Below are 14929 nucleotides of genomic sequence, written 5' to 3'. Positions count from 1 at the left end.
TATTGGTGTGCGTGGAGCTGTTGTGTGAAAAGATGATGACCTTTTCTTCCATTGATGTATTTCATCTCCCTTCCTGATGCATGCCTGAAAAGGGCTGGACGTCATTCAGGTGGTGAATGTTGCCTTGTCTCTGGCAAAGCAACATGGCTTCACGAGCTTTCCTATAACAAGAAGTGATAGCTTTTCAGTGCCGTTCTTGTTGCCTCAGAATATAGTTGTGGCATGTTTCATGCTTTGCTTTCCACGATTTAATCTTTAAACATGAAAGCATAGTTTTGTAAAAGACTTTAAAACACTCCAATTTCAACCGTGTTAAAAATGTCTCAATGCAAACTTGATCAGGATATGGGTGAGACCATTTTGCAGCCAATCATCTATAATTGCTGCTGTAGCTTCTACACCTTCACTGCTTACCATGTAGAAGATGATGCTTTACTTTACAAGATGAGGCCTTTACTTTACAAGATGAGGCCTTTACTTTAATCGCGCTAGTCATTCATTACTGCATATTAATGCCCCTATGGCTCAGTGTCTCGAAAAGAACAACTTCCCTTTTCTACAGAATTGGACCAGAGATGGGAATACTCTCTGCTTAAATTGCTTTGAACCACATTAACAGAGGATCTTCAATGTTTGGACAATGTTCTCATCCTCTTCCTTGCTGGAGAGAATATCTGCTTGTCGTACTGTTCCAAGATGTTCTCCTTTTGCTTCAAAATGGTTAAGAAATTCAGTGATGTTTTAAAAAATTCATTCATGGGTGTGAGTATCACTGTCTCGGCCAGCATCTATCGCCTAGAAAGCAGTTAAAAGTCAACCAGATTACTGTGGGTCTGGAGTCACATGTAGGCCAGATGAGCTGAAGTGAAGATGGAAAATTTCCTTACCCAAAGAAGATTAGTGAACCAGATGGGTCTCCTATTCCTTTGCGATTTCTCATTTGCATTTCACAGCATGGTTTTTCACTTGTAGTGTTAACTTTGTCTCCAATTCACAGAACTTTTGTCTTTCTCGGAGGGTTTAGCCATACTTGCGGGGCTTGAACATCCTTTCACAGAGATTTCTCAATGTCAGTTTATGGCATGCCTGTAATTTTGATCTCCAGCCTGACCACAGTCTGCTCTGACTGGTTTTTAGTGTCTTTTGACAAATGTGTATTAATTTGGCTATTCTGGAATTACCAATCTAGAACTTCAGCCTCCTTCTGTTAGATTTCCAAATTGGCTCGTGAAAATGGCAGATAACTTTCCTATGTGTTTTTTGTCTGAAATTGACTCATCACAATTTCACTTTAATAAGAGAAATGGAGCCACAGGGAGATGATGCTGAACCATCATGACATAATTGAATAGAGTAATACAGAGCAACAGGCTTGAGGGACTGAGTGACTAAGGATAAAGGCATCAAAGAATAACACCTTATTAAGTTTTGATTTGCTGATAACTTTGCAGTTTTTAGAAGAATGCTTTCTCATTTTTCTAACCTTGAAATAATCTGAAGAAGGTAAGATAAAAAGAACTGCCAATCAATACCAACTGCAGTGATAATCACGTTGTAATGACCTACAGCCTATTTAGACCAATACGAATTGCAATGATAATCATATTGTTATTGACCCACAGCCTATTTAGATCAATTCCCCATCACTGTACAGCGGACCTAAAGGAACAGGATAGGCCAGTCATGAAACATTAGCAACCTTGCATAAGTAAGAGGGGGAGATTAGATCTATTATGTGAAATGTGATTATGGGTAAGGTGTACTTGTAATACTTATTTCAATTAATATACAAAACTGACAGCGGAGGACACAACTATAATATGTGAAATGTATTGTTTGTATCGATATTAGAAAGAATTTCACTCGAAGTATTTGGAATAGTTAGGGAGAGAAACTGAGGAAAAATTATCATTTCAACCTCAGTTGAATGTCAAGCTGGGAGAGTTAGGAATAAGCTGCACTGACATTCTTGACTTTTGTGTTTTTGTAATATGATAACAACCTAAGTTACTAGAAACTCATGTATTTTAAATATATTCACAGTTCTGAAAATTTTACTTCCATTTAGACTTTCAGAATCAGCCATTCAGCCAGTTGTGCGTGCACCAGCTTGCTATATAAGCAGCATTACGTAGTGCCAATCTTCTGCTTTTTCCCATGACTTGCACGTTATCTTGATCCAGGTAATCATCCAATGCCCTCTTGAATGCAACTTTATTTTAGACCTTGTTCACTCTTATCCAAGTTCTACTTTTTTTTGCATCCCAGAGTGTTATTTCCCTGAAATTTTCTGGCACCGAGATGGAACTCTTGAAATATGGAATTTATGCGAAGGAATGGAGGGGTCAGGCAGCATCAGGATCAGCCTTATGTTGTCACTGAGTGGTGTCAAGAACAAGAACCTTGACTTATTTTGCCCCTTTCGTTCGGCCTAAGACTAGATTGACCCTTGAGTAAAGCTCTGTCGTCAGCTCCCCTCTACTTTTTAAAATCCACACAGATTTTTTAAAAAAAACTACTGGGCGGGAACTAATTAAATCCCTTCTTGGCTTCAGTTCACTGGAACAGTGTGTTGCGCACTAATAATGTACAAATAAAATCACCACTGCTTAAATATCCATTCTGCTTATGTGGGCCAAAAAACTATAGTCATTAACTATTTGCATCGTTGTTGATTTATATCTTAATACTGTGTTTATTTAAGAAAGAAACAGCTTTATTTACTTCATGAGGCTTCTCTTTCATTAAATCCTCCATTGTAACCAGTCCTTTGTTCTAATTGAATATATTTTGGAATGTACACTCTGGTTTTGTTGAATGCAAAGTTTTCATAGGTTCTGCTTCTTCAATTGATGCTGAAAAGGTGATAATTTTTTTTTGCTAGAGTATTTCTAATTTGTTGCAATGCAAAAAGAATTGTTTTTACGAACAGAGCCTCTTGGTATCATATGATGACAGGCATGACACCCAAAGAAGTGAATTTTCACTCATTCTGTCCCTGTAATAATTGCCGCATCTTCACAATTTTAAACATCTTCAGTGGAAGTGGAAAAGATATCAATGAAAAGTTTTCATATCTGTCATGTGTCCAGATAAAAAAATATGAAATATCAACACTGCAACAAGAGCAAACTTTAACGTGTGTGTGTCGGATGGGGGGGTGTGGTTGGGATTTAAGAAGCAAAACAATCTTCTGTTACAGTTCTTCATGCAAAGTTGATATTTCCACATTTTTTCACCTCTATTCTTTAACAGGTCCCATTCATGCAGATGTAACCATGGTTCACCAAGTCAGTACTGATAAATTATAAGTTAAAAGCATTAAATACCTGAAATCTGCAGTAAACCAGGCAGCATTTATGGAGAGAGGAAATCTTAAGATTTCAGTTTCATAATGGGTCGTCATGAATCTGAAATGTAAACACACTGGCAAAGATCCTGGCAAGTCTTTACAGTGACAAGTCTTTACAGTGTTGTGTTCTTATTTTATATTGCAATATTTTGGTTTTCTATTGAAGTGAGAAATTGTATGCAGAATTTGTGTTTATGTAGTTCCTTTAACATAATAGATGAGTCTTAAAATTTTTAAGATAAAGAACATAAAACAAAATATGACACCACAGCACTTGAGTTGATCTTGGGGAAGATGACCATGAGGTAGGTTTTAAGGGGTGTTTGAAAGAAATAAAATGACGTTGAGAGGTTTAGAGAGGCAATCCCAAAGCTGATAGGCTTTCTCTTTAGTATCGAATACAAGGCACCAGTAGTCAAAGTTGCCAACTGACAATGACTGCACAAACATTGTGTGGTAACTTGCATTGAAATGAATGGCTGTGATTTAGCCCTTCAGGTTTTGCCATTAGGCTGAGTGGAGTTGTCAGTGATAGGTTAATTTCATACCCTAACCTGATAAAGCCAAGCATAATAATGTATTGGAACAGTGGCTGTCTGTTATAGTTACAGCCATGATTATGAGAGATGCTATTTCACAGCACAGTATCATTGATACCTCATTTGTGTATGCTGTGCTGTATATCTTTGCATAGTTTATTTTCCAACCAGAAAAACTGACAACTGACTTGTTGCTTTAAAAGTTAACCCACGTTCATGTACGGTCTCATTTTAAAATGCACAACTGGTCCCACCTTCCCTGTAGTAACAGACTGCTGTTGAGAATAGATATGATTAATGATGCTAGCTAACCTTTTGGATCTGTATATCCATATAATTAATCTCAGGAATAGATGGAATGCCCCAGTAACATAAGTATACAAAACAAATATTTAATAAGCTGTGGAAAGTATAATTTTAACGGTTTGGATTGACTCATTTAACAAGAAAATGTATTGTCAAGTTTTGTGGGGACCTGGAGCCATGAAAATTAGCATATTTCATTGGACTTTAAAGATCAAAAATTGGACTGGATGATCAGATTACTTTTCTTAAAACTGCGGACAAACTTTAATTTACCATCCTTCCAGGTACCTTAGAATCTGTGCAGATGAACGGCTGTAGGGTAAATGAAGTATTCGACCTATCTTAATCTTCTTTTGCTCCTCCTTTATTTTTGTAGACAAGATTAGTATTGGTATGCATTGATTATCCAAGGAATATGTTTTATACGTTCCATGTACTGGAATGAAGAGTTTTATAGATACTTTGGTTTTATTAGAAAGAAATTGCTTTGAGTTTTTGTGAGTACGGCATCTCAATTGCCATTTGCAAAAGAGATTCTAAACTTCTTTATTCTTTGCGTGAAGACGTCTTTCCTAATTTCATTCCTGAAAGGTTGAACTCTCCAATCTTTAAACTATGGCTGGGTTTTCATCCTCGATGCAGGTGGTGGGAATCAGAAAAACACCAATCTTTATGGAAAAAGAATGACTCAGTCAGTGCGATTTTCATTGCCTAGTGTCAAATGTAGGTGACAGTTGGGCCAACTGAACTGGGAAAGAGTTGAAGGCTGCCAGAAGGGTTGCCAGCTGCTGAGGCAGGCCCACCCTGTTGCAGTGGGATCTTGTCCATATTTTTATTGAAATCTAAGGCCCTCTAACCCTTATGCCCAAGAGTCAAAATATTTTGTGCAGCCCTAAATTAGTCATTCCACATTCACTTGTTTGGGATTTATTATTTTAGTGATTTAAACTTATTTTGGTTTTGAATTGGCTGAATATTCCCATGTTGTCAGGTTTTAAACTGGTCTTTCTAATTTCCAATCTTCCTGACTCCCTTTCCTTGAAACTCCCTCTCCTCCTCACACTCTTCTTGCAACCTTCTTCTCCCCTCAACTAACTTCTTACTGCCACCCCAAAGTCTTCTCATCCATATGAAACTCTGCAGCTGCCTCATCCTCTTACCCCTTCCCTTTTCTGGCAGACGCCTCATTCTTGATCCAGAGCACCTGGAGCTAGCAAAGGACTCTCCTTGCTTCAAGAAAAAGGCCACCCCGGTAAAAGGCCCTGTGTTTTGGCCATTAACAGCTCTCAGCAACCTCACTACCCCAGTTCTGCGAATTCAGGCCAATGTTTCTGGTCATATACTACCCAGTAACAGAAATAGTTTACCCAATTTTATCCTATATCTTAAAAACTTTGATCAAGTCACCTCAAGTGAAAGAGCTCAATTGGGGAAGGCTAATTGCAAAAGGCAGAGCTGGAGAAATTTGATTGGGGTAGCTGTTTGAAGGCAAATGCACATCTGACTTGTGGTAATCTTTCAACGGCCAGTTGATTCGAGTTGAGGATCAGCATCATCCTTTCAGGATGAAAGATGAGAATGGCAAGATTTGGGAACCTTGGATCACAGATGATGAAAATTTAGTCAAAAAGAAAAAGGAAGCATATGTAAGGAAACTGAAATCAAACAAGGCCCTTGATGTGTACAAGGGAAGCAGGAATGAACTTATACAAGAATTTATGGCTAGAAGAGGTCGTGAAATGCCCTTGGCAAGTAGGATTAAGGAGAATCCCAAGGCATTTTATACTACATTAGAAGAAAGAAGGTAACTAGGGAAAAGGTAGATCTACTTAAGGACAAAAGAGGGAATTTATGCATGGAGCCTGAGGAAGTGGGTGAGGTCCTTAATGAGTACCTTGCATTGGTATTCACCAAGGAGAAGGATGTGGGTGATGGTGAGATTAGAGAGCGGTGTGTTGATACTCTGGGGCATGTTGATATCAAGAAGAAGATGATGTTGGGTATCTTTAAAAACATTAATGTATGTAAGTTTCCAACATCTGATGGGATCTATTCCAGGATACTGAAGGAGGCAAGGGAGGAGATTGCTGGAGGCTTGACAGAGATCTTTGTCTCATATTTCGGCAGAGACAAGGACCCAGAAGACTGGAGAATAGCCAATGTTGTTTCCTTGTTTAAGAAGGACAATGGTGATAAACCAAGAAATTATAGACTGGTGTGCTTTACGTCATTGTTAGGGAAATTATTGGAGAAGACTTTTAGTGACAGGATTTATTTGCATTTGGAGAAGAATGGACTCATTAGAGATAGTCAGCATTGCTTTATGTGGGGGAGGTCTTATCTCCCAAACTTGATTGAGTTTTTTGAGGAAGTGATAAAGGTGATTGATGAGGGTAGAGCAGTGGATGTTGACTGCATCAACTTCACTAAAGCATTTGAAATGGTCTCTCGTGGTAGACTGGTCCAGAAAATTAAGTTGCATGGAATCCATGATGAGTTGGCAAATTAGATACAAAATTTTCTTGGTCATAGGAGACAGAGGGTAGTTAGAGAGGTGTTTTTCTGACTGGAGATCTATGACCGATCGTGTTTCAATAATCAGTGCTGGGACCTCTGTTATTTGTAATATGTATAAATGATTTGTATCGAAATGTAGGTGATTTGCTTAGTGAGTTTGCAGATATCGTGAAAGTTAATGGAGTTATGGGTGATAAGGCAGGTTGATAAAGGAAACTTTAGATCAGTTATAGATCAGTTGGAAAATTGGGCAGAGAAATGGCAGATGAGTTTAATCTGGGCAAGTGTGAGGTGAAGCATTTTGGGAGGTCACATACAGGAGGAAAGTGTACAATAAATGACAGGATCCTTAGGAGCACTGATTTACAGAGGGACTTTGGAATGCAAGTCCATAGCTCCCTGAGAGTGGCGACACAATAGATAAGGTGCTAAAGAATGCATGCTTGCCTTCATCGATTGGGATGTTGAGTATAAAAGTTGGTGAGTTCTGTTGCAGATGTACAAGACTTTTGTTAAGCTATGTTTGCAGTATTACATTGGGTTCTAGTCACCACACTATTGGAAGACTGCGGCGGCTTTTGAGAGAATGCAAAAGAAGTTTATCAGGATATTGCCTGAATTGGAGTGTATTAGCTATAATGAGAGGTTGGACAAACTTGGATTGTTTTCGCTGGAGCCTTGGATGCTGAGGTAGAAGCATATAAAATTATGAGAGACATGGATAGGATGGATAGTTGGAGTCTTTTTCCCAGGGTAGAAATGTCAAATATTAGGGGGCATAGGTTTAAGGTGTGAACAGTAAAATTTAAGGAGATGTGCGAGGTACAGTTTTTACACAGAGGATATTTGGTGCCTGGAATGCGCTACCATGGAGGTGGTAAAAGCAGATATATTCACAAGTCTTAACAGGCATTTAGATTGACACATGAACAGGCAGAGAATAAAGAAAATGTGCAGACAGATGGGATTAATCACTGTTGGCAAAGACATGGTGGGCCAAAGGGCCTATTTGTGTCCTGTATTGTTTTATGTTCTACGCTTTCTTAAAATTTAGGGAATTTAGCTATAGTTTGTTGACAAGGTTGTTTTTTTTTCTCACCTGTATCCATCAGGGGAGTGTGGGTTTGTATAAATATATGAATACCATACCAAAAAAATAGTGTCTCAGCATAGTCACCACCCAGGAAAAGGAATTTTATATGAGGGCAAGGACTAGGCTGCATAATGGAAAAATTGTGCTTTTAAATTAATTTAGATAATCCAGTGGAGTGGATCACAAGCCTTCCAACCTGATAGCAGACCAGAGGCAGTTGAGAGCCAGAAGCAGCATAAAAACAGCCCAGGTATAAGAGTGCAGCCTTACCTGGCTGGGAGCAGTGCCTGCAACTGGACTATGTATAATCATGCACAATACCTCACATCTTTCATCCTTTAAACAATTTGAGACAGGCAGGGTTGCCTTAACCCTTTCAATTCAAATTACCTTTTGAATGCCATTCAAGAAAAGACATTGAGTTTCAATGTCTCTATAGTCCAGATTGAAGTAGAAAGTCAAATCTGCTGATCGGTGAGACGGTTTTGTTCTTTTGACAATTCATCCCGAACAAAACCACTTCTGAATTTCACAAGTAGTTGTGATGCCTGGAGCAGATGTTGTCACAACCAAATGATGTAGTGACAGACACCGTAAAAATTATTTTTTCCATTTCAAAAAAAAGTAGCATTTTAACATTTGTCATATCTTCATATCTCTATTGGACACCACATAAAAAAATCACGGTCAGTTATTGGAGAGCAAGTGAATTTAATTATGGAAGTCAACATAAAACAGCTTCGTTATTAGTACCCTGCACTTTTGTGTGGACTTGATGGCTAAATTAATTTTTCTTTTGCATAATGACAGTGGAACTTTATGGGGTTTTGTCCTGTTTATGATTCCTACTTCCGCTGTCAAGAAAGGCTGGCCCTTGACCTGCTGTCAGTAAGTCGCTGGTAGCAGCTAAGAGTATGGTGGTACAAGGTCATTGTTCCTCTAATTTTAATAATATTTAATATTACAAAAAAAATCCAACCCTATAGGAAGCTATCCATCATTCACAATCCACTTGAGATCTCAAACTCACACTTGCTTTAATAATGTATGAAAACATTAACAAATAATGGATGTACAGATTGATTAAAACAGATACATGGAGGGAAATATTGGTGTTAGTAACAGTGAAAACTAATCATGATCTACTTTCCTTCTATTCCTCAGAATATTATGTTGGTGTACAGGGAGCTACAGCACCTAACACTGCAATTTAATAATTGTTGATATAGGAAATTCATTTCTAACTTTTAACTTAAGCACCTTTGAACAATGGTAATTCTTCTAAATTTCCAAATGCCAAAAAATGCAATAAACAGAACTTATATGAACCAAAAATAAAACGATTATTCTTTTGAGTAATTACTTTGTCAAAGTAAGAAAATTATATAAAAAAAGTTGACATTAGTATTGAATGTGAATGGAAATATCAAAGATATTAATCTTAGCTAGCCAATTACTTTGCAGGATTTCTAGGGCATTGGGGTTAACTGGCTGAAAACACTAGAAGTAAAATATGTTGGCAATACCACAAGATCTAAGTTGTTCTAGTTTGTTGTGTACCTGTTTTCAGTTTTTCAAAATGGTATTGCTCATCTCATTCTTATGAATGGAAACACTGTGACCATTTTTTAAAAGTCTGAATAATAGATTTTGTGCCAGAAACAATGGTGAGGCTGTTAGCACTTACTATTAATACCTGCAAATCGTATAGTAACTTCCTGCCACTGCACATTTGCAGGAAAAGAGATGAGATGAAGTTGCTGTATTTATGTGATAAATACTGACTAAACTCAGCGGAAAAAACAGGCTTACAAATTCTACCTATCCACTCTATCCAGCTGCTCATTATTTTGAAAACCTCTGTCACATCTCGTCTCAGCGGCTTTCTCCCTATTTCTTCAATTTATCCTAAGAACTGATGTTTCTTGTCCCTGGAACCATTCTTATAAATGGCTTCTGCACTGTCTGCAATGCATTCCCATCTTTCCTATAATGTGTTGTCTACAATTGAACACAGTACTCCAGCTAAGTTCTAACGAGTGTCTTGTACAAGATCAATATCACCTCCCTGCTTTTGTACTCTATGCCTGTATTAATAAAGCTGAAGACATTGTTTGCTTTATTAAGTACTCTCTCCACCTGACCTGCTACCTTCAATAATCTGGGAAGAGTGCACCGATAATCATGCCTCACTGTTCTGCAAAGTGTATAAATGTATAATATCTAATGAAACTACCAAAATAACCAATTTGTCTGACTGACTGCTACACAGGATAAAAGCAGCTCACACCAGGTTCATCAGTAACAGAAAATGACTTAACTTTAACAAGAGCAATGAAATGAAATGATTTCTAATATACAACTGTGATTTAAACTATATGCTTCAGTCTCCAAATACACCTCAGTCATGCTCAAGATAAACAAAAGACAAAAGGTTAAGACATAAACTGTAGTCGGAAAAAGAATGTAGGCAGGTTAAATAAAATTCTGAAGACTAGAAATTCAGAACACAAGGTGTAAAGTTATTTTCTCTCAGTCCTTTTGATTTTTGCAGTGTTAACAGAATGTTGCCTTTAGGTGATAGTCATTCTTCGAATCAATGGCTGATCAGGTGGACTGAGGTCTTTTCTTGTTGTATTTGTTCTCCCAAGCTTTCTTTGTTGTTCAGTCTTTTCCCCACATTGAGTGAGAGAGAAGAGATGGATGCTTTCTCTCTTCTGACTCTAGACATTTTTTCTCCTCCGTGGCTCCCGGGAGTTGCAGCTTTTTAATACTCTGCAGTTTTGGGAGATTCTTGAGGTGTCCTCAGTCTCAAATTCTCCCTTTTACTGCTTCAAATGATTACATTGTATCACACAATTCGACAATATATGCAGTACTTGACTTTCAAGTTGCAAAACTTTCCTGGTCTTCTAGTTACTGTGGTCCAACAACCCTTTCAGTTCACAGTCCCAAAAGTGAAAAATATGTTGTCACTTACAGCAGGAAAAGTCAATAAGTCATTTGAAACTGATATGTCATTACTTTGATATAAGCTGACTACAGGTGGATTTTAGGTGGGAGGGAGCTGACAAAAGTGTTTTCAGTGTGCTATGAAGCTTTTACCAAAAAGCAGCTGTCATGTAAAATAAATAATTGAAGCTGTTGGAGGGCATCTTTATTTTTATGTCTTGTGTATGCTGAAGATCCATCATGTTTTGCTGATACCATGTATTTAGTTGCCTGGACCAGCCTGTCCATAATATAAGCACTGATCTCCATGGTATATATGATCCGTACACTCAAAATAGGACCCCTATGCTGGTGGTTGGAGAGGTCAGCTGCTGCAATCCAGCAGTTGTATTTTTCTCAGGGCTATCTGAAAGAGTATGTAAAACTGTGGCAGTCAAGGAGGGGCATGAAGGATTCTGAGCAGCTTTCGGTACCCTTGTTTTCCCATAGCCCCTCTGTCAGAACCAGGACCTGTGGTACATGTTCCAGTGAGCATGAATTTTCAGCAATGTTCCATATCCGAATATGACTCCCATGATAATGCTGCTCGGTCCCATTCTATAGGTTTCTCAGGTGAATGAAGAGCCATGTCGTTAAAGGCTTTGTCGCTATATAGGCAGCCATGCACATGGCCAATAGGATGAAATAGCTGAGTCAGGCAAGACACCTCAGGATTAAACATTGTGTCAGTCGCCTGAAAATTGAACATTCATAATATTTTCTGGTGGTCTCATACCACCTGAACTTGGATAGAATGGAACGCCTTTTGTTGATGCATTTCTCAGACCTGTCAGAGGGTCCCTTGATTAGTCCAAGAGCAGGAACATTATGCTGTAACTGTATAACATGTCAGTTAGGCCACAGCTGGAGTATTGTATGCAGTTTTGGAATCCACATTGTAAGAGGACTGTGATATAATTGGACAGGATGTAGAGGAAATTTACCAGGATGTTGCCTGGACTGGGAATTTGTTATGAAGAGAGATTGAACGGTCTGGGTTGTTTTCCTTAGAGCAGGGGAGATTGAGAGATGTATAAAATTATGAGGGGCATACACAGGTAGAAAGGAAAAAACTTTTCCCCTTGATGGAGGAATCAATAACACCTCCAGGGCCATAGATTTAAGGGATGGAGCAGAAAGTTTAGACGAGATGTGATGAAAAGCTTTTTCATTTGGAGGGCGGTGAGAATATAAAATTCATTGCCTGTAAGAGGGTTAGAGGCAGAAGCTCTCATAATATTTAGATGTTTGATACTAAGGCATACAAGGCTATGGGCCAAGATGGCGACAGAATAGGGTTCCTCACCAGAGCTTGTCTGTTCTGAACTCTTTTCTGTCTTTTTCTTTCTTTTGTCACTTTTATTTTGGTTCTTTGATCTTTGCAGCTTGGTCATGGGGTCATGGAGCCAGCAACAGCGGTGGTTGGGAGCCTTTGATGGTTGGCCACAAGGCAGCCAGTTGCAGTTGGCAGCATCACAGCTTCATCAATGTCTAGAGTGGTGCCAGAGCAGGACTGTGCAGCAAGGAAGCTAATGCAGCAACAAAGCATGGCAGCGGCTAGGACCCAGTGTGGGCCCGGATGGCGGGAGCAGCGAGGCAGTGGTCCCAGCCAATGGAGGTTGGCAGCGGCAGTGAGAGCAGCTGGCAAACACGGGCAGTACGTAGCCCAACGCAGGGAAGAGCACGTCCTGTTGGGGAAAGCCTATCTTGGAGTGTCTGCAGGCTTGTGGCTTAAGAAGGGACTACAATGTTTGACTTTTTAACTTTATTTTCCAATTCTTTACTAAGAAAACTGTAGTGCTGAGCTTTTTAACTTATTTCTTTATTTTTCTACTTCTGCAGCTAAGATTTTGTTCCTAGGCGCATTGTACCTAAGATGCTGCCATGTGTTGGCGACATTGTACATTTTTCAGTGTATTCTTGTACCCGGTACTTGAGTACACATGACAATAAAACCTAAATCTAAAATCTAACTGCTGGAAAATGGCATTACATTACTTAGTTGGTTGTTTTTGGCTGACGCAGACTCGATCGGCTGAGGGGCCTTTACTCTTTGCTGTAGATTTTTACAACTCAAATGTACAATAAGTTACTCCTTTCACCGAGGAATAATCAGATATTGCAGCAAAACTGGTTTCTTCTGAATCTTGGAATGCCTGTGGGCAAGGTGTAAATATGCACAACCCACAGAAACAGGGCATTGTCATTGAAGTAATGTATACAAATATACTATTTAAGATTACAGCAATTTGTAAATATTTTGTTGAAATGCGCAGTCAGATAATTAGTGCGCCACCTCCATCTAGTGGCGTTAATGCAAAGGTTTCATTTAACTGATCTGTACTTCTGTAATGTGAGCATACGAATTAGGAGCAGAAGTAGTCATAGATAAGTACAGCACGAAAACAGACCCTTTGGTCCAACTCGTTCATGCTGACCGGACACCCTAAATAAATTTAGTCCCATTTGCTGGCATTTGGCCCATATCCCTGTAAACCTTTCCTATTCATACATCCATCCAGATGCCTTTTAAATGCTGTAAAAGTACCAGCCTCCACCATTTCCTCTAGAAGCTCATTCTGTACACACACCACCCTCTGCATGAAAAAGTTGCCACTTAGGTCCCTTTTAAATATTTCCCCTCCCACCTTAAACTAATGTCCTCTAGTTTTTGACTGCCCCAATCCAAGGAAAAGACCTTGCTATTTACCCTATCTATGCTCCTCGTGATTTTATAAACCTCTATAAGGTCACCCCTTAGCCTCCTCCGCTCCAAGGAAAGTAGTCCCAGCCTATTCAGCCTCTCCCTTTAACTCAAACCCTCCAACCCTGGCACCATCCTTGTAAATCTTTTCTGAACCCTTTCACGTTTTACAACATCCTTCCTATAACAGGGAGACCAGAATTGCACACAATACTCCAAAAGTGGCTTAACCAATGTCCTGTATGGCAGCAATATGACCTCCCAACTCCTGTACTCCATGCATTGACCAATAAAGGCAAGCATACCAAACGCCTTCTTCACTATCCTATATACCTGAAACTCCACTTTCAAGGAACTATGAACCTGCTGTCTAAGGTCTCTTTGTTCAGCAACACTCCCAAGGACCTTACCATTAAGTGTATAAGTCCTACCCTAATTTGCCTTCCCAAAATGCAGCTCCTCACATTTATCTGAACTAAAGTCCATCTGCCACTCCTTGGCTCATTGGCCCATCTGATCAAGATCCCATTGCACTTTGAGGTAACCTGTCCACTACACCTCCAAACTTACTAACAATACCTCATATGTTCACGTCCAAATCATTTGTATAAATGACGAAAAGCAGTGGGCCCTGCACCAATCCTTGTGGCACACCACTGGTCACAGGCTTCCAGTCTGAAAAGCAAACCTCAACCACCACCTTCTGTCTTCTGCCTTTGAGCCAGTTCTGTATCCAAATGGCCGGTTCTCCGTGTATTCTGTGTGCTCTAACCTTGCTAACCAGTCTACAATCCAGAACCTTGTCAAACGCCTCGCTGAAGTCCATATAGATCATATCCATCACTTAGCCCTCATAAATTCTTTTTGTTACTTCTTCAAAAAACTCAATCAAGTTAGTGAGACCCGATTTCCCATACACAAAGCCTTGTTGACTATCTCTAATCAGTCCTTGCCTTTCCAAATACATGTAAACTCTATCCCTCAGGCTTTGCTCCAACAAATTGCCCACCACCGATGTCAGGCTCGCTGGTCTATAGTTCCCTGGCTTTCTCTTACCACCTTTCGTGAATAGTGGCACCACGTAACCCATCGCCAGTCGTCCAGCCCCTCATCTGTGGCTATTGATGATACAGATATCTCAACAGGGGCCCAGCTATCACTTCCCTAGCTTCTCGGAGTTCTAGAGTACACCTGATCAGATTCCGGGGATTTATGCATTTTAAGAGGTCCAGCACTAACTCTTGTGTAATATGGGCATTTTGCAATATGACACTATTTATTCTTCCATACCCTTCTCAAATACCCATTTAGTAGCTCCCCCACCTGCTGCGGTTCCGCACATAGGTGGCCTTGTTGATTTTTAAGGGTCCCTATTCTCTCGCTAGCTACCATTTTGTCCTTAATATATTTTGTAGAATCCCTTTGCA

At 39.4% G+C, this 14929-nt stretch overlaps 1 long non-coding RNA gene across 2 annotated transcripts in view; it reads left to right on the top strand.

Annotated features, from left to right (window-relative positions):
• LOC125486915 overlaps positions 1-12771 on the top strand; it is a 46145-nt gene extending 33374 nt beyond the window's left edge. For both annotated transcript variants that reach the window (XR_007265515.1, XR_007265512.1), the window contains exon 3: positions 12184-12771. This is a non-coding gene — a long non-coding RNA (uncharacterized LOC125486915). The remainder of the gene's footprint in view (positions 1-12183) is intronic.
• Positions 12772-14929: the final 2158 nt, after the last annotated feature.

Source organism: Rhincodon typus, chromosome 2, assembly GCF_021869965.1.
Source record: "Rhincodon typus isolate 14 chromosome 2, sRhiTyp1.1, whole genome shotgun sequence".
NCBI classification, from domain to species: Eukaryota; Metazoa; Chordata; class Chondrichthyes; order Orectolobiformes; family Rhincodontidae; genus Rhincodon; species Rhincodon typus.
This window is presented reverse-complemented; position numbering and strand designations above follow the sequence as displayed.